Here is a 14,167-nt window from a genome sequence, read left to right on the forward strand (position 1 = left end):
GTAGTGCTAAGTAAATTTTAGTGGAAAAAACTTGACCGAAAGTTAGATAGAATCAATATACATTTACAAATATTATACTGATAAGTTCTGACAGATGTTGTCCAAATGTTTTAAGGTCTTGATAACAGTGTTACCTGTAGGATCTAAAAGTCTCCCTTATGACAGCCTTCAAAACAGAACACAGCACTACTTAACATTGATTAATAAGCAGAAATATTTATGGCAGTGGTGCCGCCAGAGTCGCACCATGGATGGTTCTACTTTCAAAAATATCGTAACTTTGATAACTTTAACGTGTTCGTTGAAGGTTCGACTCCGGCGGTACCACCGCCACACATATTTCTGCCTAATAACAGCAGTGTTAGGCGCGGTTGTGTTCCATTTTGAAGGCTGTGGTAAGGGAGACAGGCTTTTCCGAGGCTTTCCAGCTTAGTCCTCAGGGGTAGCGGCGCATCTGTGGCCGACCGCAGGTAGGAATATCTAATCCTATCAGAGGTTGATTACAGATGTCCATGGGCGGCAGTAGCCACTTACCATCTGGTGGACTGCATGCCCGTCTGCTACTCCTATGTTATAAAAAAAAACCTATACATTCAAACGTTCGTAAGTAGCTAAACACAACTAGAATCATAATTAAACGAACGTCGTAAATATTCAAAAGTAGATGAACACTACAGTGTCAAAAGTAGCTGAACAGTGACATATCATATTAGTGACGTTAGCTATTTTGCACATGCGGTGTTTAGCTACTTTTGACGCCTTAGTGTTCTTATAAGTTTGAGACTTTAAGATGTTCATCTAATTATGATGTTGAGCTACTTATGAACGTTTGGGAATATTATCTTTGAAATTTTGATCTGCTCATCTACTAATGAAGCTGACTGTACCTCTCCTGTCTAACCATACAGATTCCAATCAAGATTAAGATATATATTATATTGAATTCCGTTCGTCACACTACCATATAAATAATTTTGCCAGCTTACCTCGTAGACGTTTTTGGTTTCAATTATCAGTAAGTGATGATTCTGACATTTCTGATTGAAGTCTGGATATTTGATAACTAGGTGTAGATATTTAGTAATATGAAATACAAAATCGTTAAGCATTTACCTACTATTAATACGTAGTTATTACGTAGAATATTTTAATAATTAGGTAGAAACTTTTAATGTAATCATAGCATACACAATAACATTATTTGTGCTGTGCTTGTAAAATGTTTATTATTTTTCCAATAATTACATAATAGAAATGTCACATTTACCACATAATTGGTTATTCATAACTATATCATAAATTAAAGTCGAAACATTATTTCGAAATTGGCCAATTATTGGAGCATTCACCCAAAAACGAAATGCCCGAGCAGTCCAGCTAGTTTTGCCCGATTACGTATTCAATTAGAAAATCGGCGTTTTATGCTGAGTTGAAATTAGTTTAGCGGACTGAATTCTGAATTAAGATAGGAGGGTTACAGATTTAATGAAGGGTAGTATTACTAGACTAATTCTCCATTGTTATAATGTGATGCTTGTAACGTGTATGAAATTGTTATAGCGGTATAATGTCAGGATTAGACTATATTTAATGTTGGAAATTGTTAAGTAAATTTTACTACCAAACATAATTTACCACATAATTTGTTATTAATAACTATATCATAGATTAAAGTCGAAACATTATTTCGAAATTGGCCAATAACTGGGGCATTCACCCAAAAACGAAATGCCCGAGCAAACCAGCTAGTTTTGTCCGATTACGTATTCAATTAGAAAATCGGCGTTTTATGCTGAGTTGAAATTAGTTTAGCGGACTGAATTCTGAATTAAGATACGAGGGTTACAGATTTAATGAAGGGTAGTATTACTAGACTAATTCTCCATTGTTATAATGTGATGCTTGTAACGTGTATGAAATTGTTATAGCGGTATAATGTCAGGATTAGACTATATTTAATGTTGGAAATTGTTAAGTAAATTTTACTACCAAACATAATTTACCACATAATTTGTTATTAATAACTATATCATAGATTAAAGTCGAAACATTATTTCGAAATTGGCCAATAACTGGGGCATTCACCCAAAAACGAAATGCCCGAGCAAACCAGCTAGTTTTGTCCGATTACGTATTCAATTAGAAAATCGGCGTTTTATGCTGAGTTGAAATTAGTTTAGCGGACTGAATTCTGAATTAAGATAGGAGGGTTACAGATTTAATGAAGGGTAGTATTACTAGACTAATTCTCCATTGTTATAATGTGATGCTTGTAACGTGTGTGAAATTGTTATAGCGGTATAATGTCAGGATTAGACTCTATTTTATGTTGGAAATGGTAAAATGAATTTAAATAGGTATCGTTCGTTCGTACCTTTAAAATCGTTTTTCTTGCGTAACTATAAAATACAGACAAGTGCAAATTGAACTGACGGAGACAGGGTTCGGTATGATAAATATGTTTTCTACTGACGTTTTTGTGGTTAGGACCATCGACTTCTTATAAATTTTTCTAAAGAACTTTTATTGCAAATTTTCTGAAACACAACTAAATAAATAAAGCGCAAATATTGAACGCAAATGAGTTAATTTCATCTGTTTTTCTAAAATACTTTAGTATACTTATTAAATAAAATATTATAAAAAGTATTTTATCTGTCAGAACAACACACATTTTACGGCATATTAAAATGGCTTTGATAGACAAGCCTCTATACTGCATACGTTTGTGGTTGACTTGTATTTTTTATTAAATATCTACAACCACAAAGTGGATTATATTTAAAGTTAACGTTGTAAACGTACGCAGTATACATTTTTTTTTTTTTTTTTTTATATGTAACCTAACGATAAGGCAGACGGGCTGCCTGATGGAAAGCAGTCACCGTCGCCTATGGACATTTGCAACACCAGAGGAGTCGCCAATGCATCGCCGGCTTTGAAGGAGAGCTCTTTTTACACCCCTCTTGAAGAGCCCCATGTCATAGTCCTGAGGGAATACCTCAGGAGGAAGTTCATTCCACATTTTGCACGTACGCGGCAAAAATGATCTATTAAACCGAACCGTGGAGGACCGCCACGGGTCCAGTTGATGTGGATGGAACTTCATCCTTCGGCGAGTGGTGCGATGAAGGAAAGGCGACGTAGGCACCAGATCAAACAGTTCCTCAGAACACTCACCATTGTAAAGTCGGTAGAACACGCAGAGGGAACCTATGTCCCTCCGAAGGCTTAAGGGTTCTAACCGATCAGAGATCACTGGGTCATCGACGATTCGCACCGCGCGTTTCTGTACGGAGTCAAGTGGGTTAAGTTGGTATTGTGGTGCCCCTGCCCAGAGATGCGAGCAGTACTCCATGTGGGGCCTCACTTGCGCTTTATAAAGCAGCAGGAGTTGCCCCCCAGTGAAGTACTGCTTGGCTCTGTTTAGGACGCCCAGTTTCTTTGAAGCCAACTTGGCTTTAACTTCCAAATGACTCCGATACTGCACGTCGCACGAGATGTCGACTCCCAGGATCCCTACACTTTTACCAATGGTGAGCGGGGTACTTTGGAACTTAGGCGCTATGACGAATGGGGTTTTTTTAGCGGTAAACGCGCAGACTTGTGTCTTCGAGGGGTTGAACTCAACAAGGTTAAGACGACCCCATTCCGAGACCCGCTCCAGAGAGTTCTCGATTTCAGACACAAGTCGGATTCTGCTTTCTTCCACGAATGTCCGAGAGGTGTTCGCACGGCCTGTGTACACAGCATCTCCCGTGCTATCATCTGCATAGCAATGAATGCCACCGATTTTTAGCAGCATATCATTGATATGCAGAATAAAAAGCGTGGGAGATAATACAGACCCTTGGGGCACGCCAGCGTTGATGAGCTTCGTGTCTGAGCAGCACCCGTCAATTACGACCTTAATATGCCGCTCAGACAGAAAGCTGGCAGTCCATGTGCACAACCTCTCGGGAAGACCGTAAGATGGTAACTTCGCGAGAAGGGCCCTATGCCAGACCCGGTCAAAGGCCTTAGCGATGTCCAGGCTTACGGCCAATGCCTCCCCGTTGCTCTCAACAGCCTGCGCCCAACGGTGAGTGAGGTACGCAAGAAGATCACCAGCTGATCGGCCCTTGCGAAAACCATATTGGTGATCGCTGATCAGCCGGTGCTCTTCCAGGTACCTAAGGAGCTGCGTGTTTACAACACGCTCCATAGCTTTTGAGAGCAGGGAGGTTATCGCTATAGGCCTATAGTTGGCCGGGTCGCTGCGGTCACCCTTTTTGGGAATAGGGTGTACAAGGGCAACCTTCCACGAAGACGGTACTTGTCCTGTGGTGTAGGAAAGCGAGAATAGGCGCGTTAAGACGGGAGCCAACTCGGGAGCGCACGTCCTGAGCACCACTGCGGGGATTTCGTCTGGCCCGCTCGACTTCTTGATATCGAGGGACAATAGAGCTCGCCTGACAGCCTTCTGCGTAAAGCGAATATCCGGCATAGAGCTCTCACACCGCGGGATGGTAGGCGGTGTGGCCCCTGTGTCATCAAGAGTCGAGTTTGAGGCAAAGAGGGTACCAAGAAGATCGGCTTTCCCCTTTGCCGTGTGGGCCAGAGAATCATCTGGTTTCCGCAGGGGCGGTAGTGAAGACCGGCAGAAATTACCCTCGACAGCTTTGGCCAGCGACCAGAAGGCTCGACTCCCGGAGGGGTAACCAAGTAGCCGCTCGCCAATTCTGCCGATGTGCTTAGACTTCGCCTTGGCCATATGCTTCTTCGCTGAACGGGAGGCAGCATTAAACGCGGTTCGGAGCTCGGGGGTTTTTGGGTCCTTGCTAGCGTGTGCTGATGCCCAGGTTTGGAAGGCCTCCTGCTTAAGGCTTAGCGCTTTAGCACAAGACCCACCAAACCAGGGCTGACTCCGCCCGCCGACGGACACGACAGAGTTTGGAATGAAACACTCCATACCCTGCCGTATCACGTCGGTTACAGACTCAGCACACGAGCTAGGGTCACCCGAGACGAAACATAGCTGCCTCCACGGGTACGAAGCCAGGAACTCCCGGAATCCGTCCCAGTCTGCTGACTTGTAATGCCAAACTTGTCGTCTCCCGGGGGGACGTGTCTCCACGGGGTACGACAAGGGCACAGTCGAACTTACCAAGCAATGGTCAGAGGATCCAAGGGGAGCCTTGACCATTACTTGGTAGTCCACCGGATGGGTAGTCAGCAGTAGGTCCAGCAAAGAGGCAGTATGGGTCTCTACATCAGGCACCCTAGTGAAACCAGGTACGACCTGAGAGAGCCCATATGCCAAGGAGAAGTCATATGCAGATCTCCCGGCAAAGTCGGTGGTCCGGGATCCCAGCCAATCAACATGATGAGCGTTGAAATCACCGAGAACCACCAACTCTGCCGAAGGACACTGCTGCAGCATTCTGTCGGTTGCCCACTGGACGTGCTCGAATAATCGAGTTGTCTCCACGTCTCCGTTATAGGACCTATACAGGCACGCGTAGACACGGGTAAGACCTCCGACGTCCGCGCGCAGCCACAACAATGATAGGTCCTTGTCTTCGAGAAAGCTGAGACGGCGATAGCAGACGTCCCCCCGAACATACACACATACCCCGGCACGACGCCTGAAGGCATGTTCTAAATTGTAACCGGGGTATTCCAAATACGATGTATCGTCCGGGGTAGATATCTGCGTCTCCGTCAAAAAGAGAAAAGCCGGCTTTACCGTCTCAAGGTGGTGGTGGACGGCATTCAGATTGGAATGGACTCCTCTGATATTGCACATATCCACAGTAAATGTGGAAGAGGTCGCCGCTGTGCAACTTTTCTTCTTTTTATTTGGCTTTCTCATAGTTGGTGGTTGTTCCAAAAAGGGCGGGAATTTGAAAGGATTTGCAATGCTCCGCCGACGCCTCACGGGACAAAGTATGAGTCTCGTGACACCGAGCCTACGGAGGTGATGTGGGATGCTGGCGCGGGGGACGGAAGGGCCCCCGGTCCCCCCCGTGCACGACTACCCGGCTCCACTCCGGTCTCTTACTCCGGCAAGGTAGCCGCGCAACGGGATTTTTCGCCGGTTGGCGGGACAGCCTCCCGGGCCAGAGGTTAACAGTGTTGCCCGGGTTCGGGTCCCCAACTAACCGGCGGGCGGCCAGCGGACAACCGTTTCACCGGGTCTCCCTGGCCCCCGCGCCAACACACCACGCCCCCGGGGGCAACGATGCTTAAAGAGACTCAACGGACCCGTAAAGTACGCCGTCGGAAGCACCACAGGGGGATGGGAAGGGAGGGATAAGGGGATGAACTGGCTCCCAGGCGCACTACCGAAACACGACGAGTCGTTATTAGCGGTAGACTCCGACCTGAGGGTGGTAGCTAGCCAGGCAGATCCCACGAAGAGATCTTACCACCAAGCGAGACACCTTCGGGAATTACGCCAGGCGGTGTCAGACCCAGCAACCAGTGGGACCGTCGCAGTAGGATGTTAAATGCCCGAGTAGACGCTGCTGCCCATCTACCCGGTAGATGCCCTTAGTCGGCTTCTACGACACCCACGGGCAGGTATGGGGTGGTCTATTCGCCGCCGGAGCCACACGGCACAAATCATTAATACCATACAATAGATTAAGCTTAATTCCACTCTTATCTATATTACTAACTAATGTTTCTAAATCGGTCCATAATTGGGGCATTTACCCGAAACTGAAATCACTAAAAGGATTCTGCTACTCCGAGCCAATTACATATTCAATTAGAAAATCCTTGTTTTATGCTTCCAAGTTGAAATTAGTGTTGCGGGTTGAATATTAAAATGAGTCTTAATGACAAGAGATTTAATGTAAAGATACGTACCTAAAATAATCCATTCTCATATTAAGTACTTGTTTTTTAGGAACTAATAAAGGATATATCGTGAGATCGTTAAAATAAATAAAAAATAGTTAAAATGAACACATGGGTATAATTTCTGGTAAATTAAGTCAGATTTGATAATTTGTCAGATTTTTTATAAAGGCAGTAATAATAAACGGGATTGCAGACCACCTAACGGCATAGGTCAACTTCCACCCATGGACATTCGTTATAAATCCCTGATAGCTATCGAGTCCTATCAGAGGTCAGCCATATGTGCATTGCTATTTCTGAAAACTAAATTATAACGCCTCATTTAAGTGTCTAATTCTTAACATACCTTATAATCCAGAACATGGCAGCTCTTAACACTTCTCTAATAAGGTAAAAAGAAATGGTAGTGGTGTCTACAGAGTCATTCTATAATGCTTCTACCATCTTTAAAATTGTTAAAAGCAAATGTAGAATTATTCAAAACGAAGATTGATTTATTATTCACATTGCTGGAACTAATTTAAGTCAATTTATATTAAAACTTTATTATAATTTATGGTTCAAGTACTTGTATTATATGTATTAGCTTTCCGCTGAAGCGTCATTACAGTTGTGGTTTAGACGATGCCTTAGTTCGCTTTCCAGTGAAGCTTACTCAGTAATGAAAGTTTTATATTAAATCCTATCTGAACGCTATAATTCTGAGATTAAACAAAATTGGGCTAGGTTTTATTAGTATGCAGGAGTAGTACGAAGGGCAACTGCCTTTTAAATACTTGCAGACGGGTTTTATTGTTTAAGCTAAAATTAATATATTTTTGTTTTAAATAAATTCATTAACTCGTCAATACATATTCTGTCTTAATACTAGTATTAGGCTGTAGTCTTTTACCATCTGATAGACTGAATAATCATTTGATAACCCGCGTGGTGGAGCGCTTACTGTACCCGTCTGACGCACTAAGGATTCCGGGTTCGATGCCCCGCCAGACATATTATATTTGAACAAGGAATTTGGATATCTGTACCCTTAGTATGGGTTTTTACGTTTTGACAAATATTACTATTTTGGTATTTGACCATACAAATTCCAATCAGCTCCCCTAACGTATTGTATCAGAACTATAGTGTCAGTAACGTAACATTCAATGTCTAAATTGACAAAATGGCGCTTTGTGTTTTGTCTCTCTTTTTTGCGAACATTCGAGGTAGACAATAAGTTCATAGTCACATGAGCACTTGCTTATTGTTACGTTTACTCAGTCTACTGAAGCAAACGGAACAGAATAATGGATTGAGTAAACGTAACGTAAAATTGTGGTATGTTTTGAAAACCCATGGTAAGGGTACTGTTCTGGGAGTTTTTGTATACGTATTTGTCTATATCTATGGCACTAGAAATCATACTGTGGGGCTTTGAGTGTATAAAACCTCTTTTCATTTGCTACATATAACAGATAAGTATATACGATATTGTACAGTAATATTAATGGATATTCCTTTTCCAATCTCAATACAAATATAGTTCAAACAGACACGTATTTTATTTTACTCACGAGAAGAAAAGATTTTTCGAAATAAATGAAGGCAATTGTGACCGCAATTCCTTTATTGCGAGACTGCGGTGTAATGTTACAATAAATGGCTGTTGTCGTCAAACGACTACTGTAATTAAATTCATACAATTGTTTCCTTTGTACTTCTTCCTCTTTTCAATTAAAATGGGAATACGGCAAATAAATTTATATACACGTACTGGAATCATTCATGGGAGAATTAAAGTTAATTTTAAATTGAAAATTGTTTTCTTTTTACTCAATAAATTATTTATTTTATTAAATCAATACAGGTAAATTGTTTTAGTTTTGTTTATAAAATGTTGGGTTATCTCTTTGCAATTTTCTAAGAACAAATTAAGACTCTCTTTATTTTTTGAGACTGCGGTGTAACGTTACAATAAGTGGCTGTCGTCGTCAAACGACTACTGTAATTAAATTCATACAATTGTTTCCTTTGTACTTCTTCTTAGTTTCAATTAAAATTTAAGTTCCGTTAAGTTTTTTTATTCAACAAATTATTTATTTTAAAAAAATCAATAAAAGTTAATAATGATTTGGTTTTTTATACAATGTTGAGCTTTCTCCTGGAAATCTTATAAGAATAAATGAAAACTCTCCTTATATTCTGAGACCGCGGTGTAATGTTACAACAAGTGACTGTCGTCGTCAAACGTCTACTGTAATTAAATTCATACAATTGTTTCCTTTGTACTTCTTCCTCATTTCAATATTTTAATTGAATTGGAATACGGCAAATAAATGTATATACACGGACTGGATAAGAATTATTTAATGGGGGAATTGAATTAAAGTTGTAATGCTTTCTTTAATTTTATATTAAACGAGCTTTTTCATCCCCTATTTTATCCCCTTGGGGGTAGAATTGTTCAAAATTCTTTCTTAGCGGATGCCTACGTCATAACATCTATCTGCATGCCAAATTTCAGCCCGATCCGTCCAGTGGTTTGGGCTGTGCGTTGATAGATCACTATGTCTGTCAGTCACCTTTGAGTTATATATACTCGTATTTAGATAATTGGCCAAATGCGAGTCGAACTCCCACACTGAGGATTCCGTACCACTAAACTTTCATTTTGTAAATGTATACATTTATCCTTGTTATATGGCATATATGTTTTTGTTTTATAGCAGCCATGAAAGTGAATGCCATGTGAAAAATTCCAGTATCTATCTATTATTGTTCCAGAGATAGAGCCCCGTGACAAACAGACGGACAGACAGCGGAAGCTTAGTAATAGGGTTCAATTTTTATTCTTCCAGGGTACGGAACCCAATTTTTTTATGACAAGTTATATTTTAAAAAATCAATACAGGTTATTAATTTTTTTTTATAAAATGTTGAGTTTTCTCTTTGCAATCTTCCAAGAATAAATGAAGGCTCTCTTTATATTCTGAGACCGCGGTGTAATGTTACAAATGGCGGTTTTCATCAAAAGGCTGCTGAAATTTAGGGTTATCCATTGTTTTCCCTTATACTCCGCCTTTATATTACAAGGAACGGAAGATAGTAGGATTTAGAACCCTCGTATATATTTTTGAGCACCTCAGGGAGGGTTGCATCATGTAACTTTAACATTTACGGAAGCCAAACAAACCGTCAAATCCATGGTTAAAAAATAATTAGTTGCATCATTTTAGTTGAGGATGAAATTACGTCATAACTAATTAACTTTAACCGCTCGAATTTGATCGGTTAAAGTTACTGTATTTGTCAACTTCCCCATCTGTCAATGTCTAACAATTGCGGTGATAGCGACATAAATGACGTTAATGACAAATCAATGCAACACAGAATTTTTACATTCCATCGCTACCGTCAAAGATACTGTTATATGTAACTTTAACCCGCCCTAAGAGTGTTAAAAAAAAGCTTGAAATATCTTTCTCTCTATTAAAAACTTCAGAGATATATATTTTTTACAAATACCTGATACATATAATATTTGAAGCTCAATAACTGTTTAAACGAATTGACTCTTAAATCTACGAGTAGGTCTAAAATGTTATTGAGATTTTGGGAAGTTACTAAAATGTACGATGGTGGTATGGTGGTGTATATTTTCAATATTTTACATCAGCACGCATCCTTTAAGGGACGGAGGGTGGTACATACTGTATGATTTAAAATATATGCCATCATACATATTTGTAGCGGATTGTTGCGAAGTAGTTTTAATCTTAACTTAATAGTATGGATTTTCGCATAGTGACGCCTGATACAATTAACTAACTGAAATGTATGCTTAGAACATAAGAGATAGAGGTAGTCAAACTCTACGTAATTCTATAACGTTATTAGCATCACGTAGCATATCCTGCTATGCAGTTACTTATTAATTTCCAAAATTAATAAGTATGATTTAGTCCCCGTTTATAAATAAGTCCTTATATAAATTAGGTTTTTATTTAATTGGTGTTCTCCAAAGTTAGTACCAACCGTTCTGTAAACACTTTAAATCAATTTATTCTTGAATACTAGTTTTTGCCCGCGGCTTCGCCCGCGATTAAATGAAAATAATATGACGTGTTAGTACGTCATATTATTTTCATTTAATCTTCATTTAATACATAAAACTGTAAATTCGTATCTTCTTTGGAATGAAAGTGGCGCCATCTGGGGAAAATTGGTCGTACCAACTCTAAAACCTTCGTGGGCTCGTTTTGGATTTATAATATTAGTAAGGATCAGTAAGGATTAAAACTGAAGTTTTATAAAACAAAAGATTCACGACGAAATGTTACATTTTAAGAGTATCTGGCGACATTATTTGCTCATTCGCTATTTGTTTTCTGTGCTCACCCGTATGTGAGAAAGTTACAAAATCCTGTGTCTAAGTTAGTTAAGTGTTTAAAATAGGAAGGCTGTTTCTTTGATAATTAAAATAGAAAGATACTTCAGCGCTTTGAAATTGAATGAAAGATGATTTTATCCTTTATTACTTGAACTGTTAACAATTAGAAAATATTTTTAGAAAAAAATAAAGTATAAATTATCAATAATACGTAATTTACGTAATAAATAAATAAGTTTTTCAAACAATGAAGAGACATTTTAGAACGGAGACGAGGCAACACTTTATTTACGCACATAACCTTAATTTTCAAAACTGGTTACACTTTCTTGTTAGGAGTGATCAATCTATGTATTTTACTTATATAATGTCTGTGGTTAGAGCTGTAGAACCACTTAGTAGTATGCTACTACTAGGCGGTGTGGAGGAATTTTTCTCCCACTTTATATTCTCACTATGTTCTTGATAAAAACTTAAGACTGACTTACGAGTAACTACGTAGGTGGTGACGTATCTCTAGGGGCGGAAGCGCATTTGCAATTGTTTTTCGAACTGTAGCATTACCATGAGTTGGCATAGAAACGCCACTATAGAAATGGTAAATAGAAAACTATTGTCATTTTGCTAGTGAATAACATAACTACTATCGTTACGGTATTTCTTGACAACGTCTGTCAAATTAATGACTCATGGGACCGAATTTGTATGGCAATAGATCATAATGACATTCGCTAGCGATTTGATTTCGATAGGTTTTTTACGTATCGAGTTACGTCACTACGGATTTTAGTTCTACGAGTAACCACCAGAGGCGCTGTACAATTTTTCATACATTTATTTTACGCAGTCGCTAGCGAGTTATACTTTTGTAAACTCATGGTAGTCCTACTGTTCTATTTGGAATTAGTTTTATGTTGTTTCTAGTGTTGGATTTCTATGAAATGAATTTGAAAATGAGCGTACAGTTCACTTTACCCATTATTGTCCCACTGCTGGGGGACGCTTACAAGTCTCGTCTCAGTATGAGAAAGTATAGGTAATATTTCATCGCACTGACCAAGTGCAAATTGCTAAACTTTACATACCTTTTTAATTATTCTGGTCCGAAGGTTATTTCATGATGTTTACTGTCACCGTCAAAGCAACTGATGATTAATTTCTGATTCCCACATCAGTATAAAGAATACAGGTGCATGCCTCGGATTCGAACTACGGACTCCTTGAGCAAAACGCCGCATTACACTATGCTATCAGTGTTTTAGCATACGCCGGCTCGTTAGTTGCAACTCCCAATCTTTGAACCCAAAATTAGATTAAAATGATTTGAGATGCGGATGCGTTAATCCGAGTACTAAGGTGGTAGAACCCTTTGTGGTTCGACTCCGGCGGCACCACCGCCACACCTATTTTTACCTAATAACAGCAGTGTTAGGCGCTGAAGTGTTCCGTTTTGAAGGGTGTGGTAAGGGAGACAGACTTTTCCGAGACGTTCCAGCTTAGCCCTCAGGGGTAGCAGCGCATCTGTGGCCAACCTCAAGTAGGGATATCTAATCCTTTCTGGGGTTGATTACAGATGTCCATGGGCGGCAGTAGCCACTTACCATCAGGTGGACTGCATGCTCGTCTGCTACTCCTATGTTATAAAAAAAACTAAGTTGAAACGCCCCGTTAAATACACCAAGCTTTGCCATACCTTTCAAATCAGCGCACGACTGCACTTAACACAGCCGTTAAAAGGACAGGAATATAAATAAAAGATTCGTAAATGTACAGCTGTTACACTATACGTGTTTCTCTATCTTCTGTGGAGATTTAAAGCTCAGTGCTAGCCTCGAATTGTTTTATCTAGGTTATCCAGTGACCTAACCTAGAATTGAGGATTTTAGATTACTCTACTTTTAGATTACTACATTTAATTTACTGTTTTTTTGGGAAATGGGAGTAGGTATACGAGCATGCCGCCCAGCTTTTAAGTGGTCACTATTGCATACAGAACCCTTACCATAAGTTTTTACGTTCTGAGAAATATGACTGTTTTGGTATTCGTTTACGTATTGGCCCATAAAATTTCCAAGTTCTGATATAATCCGCTAGGGGCGCTGATTGGAAATTGTACGGGCAAATACGTAAACAAATACTAAAACAGACATATTTGTCGAAACGTAAGAACTCATGTTAAGGGTACAGACATCAGCAATCAACTCCAATTGAACAAGAGTTCTATCTGTAAAATTAGCATATATGCAAACATCCCGCCTACCTGTTGTTAAGTGCTATTGCCTAGATACATACGTAGTCGTATACATATAAATAAGAGTCCTGTATGAAATTGATAAAAGAAAATTTGCGCTTCCTGAGAGTAAGGTGCTTTTGAAAATATAAGCCGGCCCTTATTCACCCTTTGAACAAGAATACAAGCGCTAAAAAGTTGTAAGGGAGAAAAAGATGGGGTTATAGCCTTGGGGGCCTACCACCATCTTTTAAAAACCATCATAGTTCAGAAAAGTATTATTTCCTCCTTAAAACAGTAAATTCCGTCATACACAGTTGAACAAACTTAAACCCTTATTAATTTTTCGATTCTCCATTGTATAAAACCAACTAAAATTGTCATATTTTGCTTAAAAAGTTAAATTTCCTGCAAAAAAGTAAAAGTATGATTAAAATAATATTGTGTTGAGACATGGTAGTAACCTCCCTGAACTTTAATAAGATCTACGTCACTTACAACTATTTGCATGTATTTATTTATACATTGTACGTCACTGGAATCTCTCAAAGTGCTTAAAGGTATGTGAAATCTACTAATCCGATTTGGTCGGTATGATGGACTATTGCATAAGCCCCTTTCAATCTGAGATATATCTTGCTCTCGTAAGCAAATCGGGCGCATAGCTTTAAATTAGACCAGGTGCCTTATTATCAAAGACATTCAACATAGTATAT

The 14,167-nt window shown here is 39.6% G+C and overlaps 1 protein-coding gene across 3 annotated transcripts in view; it reads left to right on the plus strand.

Moving 5' to 3' along the window:
- The window catches only part of LOC140744446 (uncharacterized), a 241,516-nt gene that overhangs the window by 17,797 nt on the left and 209,552 nt on the right, over positions 1-14,167 (plus strand). The gene's annotated exons all lie outside the window — the stretch shown is intronic.

The sequence above is a fragment of the Epargyreus clarus genome, unplaced genomic scaffold (genome assembly GCF_041222505.1).
Source record: "Epargyreus clarus isolate Ecla_fem2 unplaced genomic scaffold, WU_Ecla_fem_2.2 ptg000008l, whole genome shotgun sequence".
NCBI classification, from domain to species: Eukaryota; Metazoa; Arthropoda; class Insecta; order Lepidoptera; family Hesperiidae; genus Epargyreus; species Epargyreus clarus.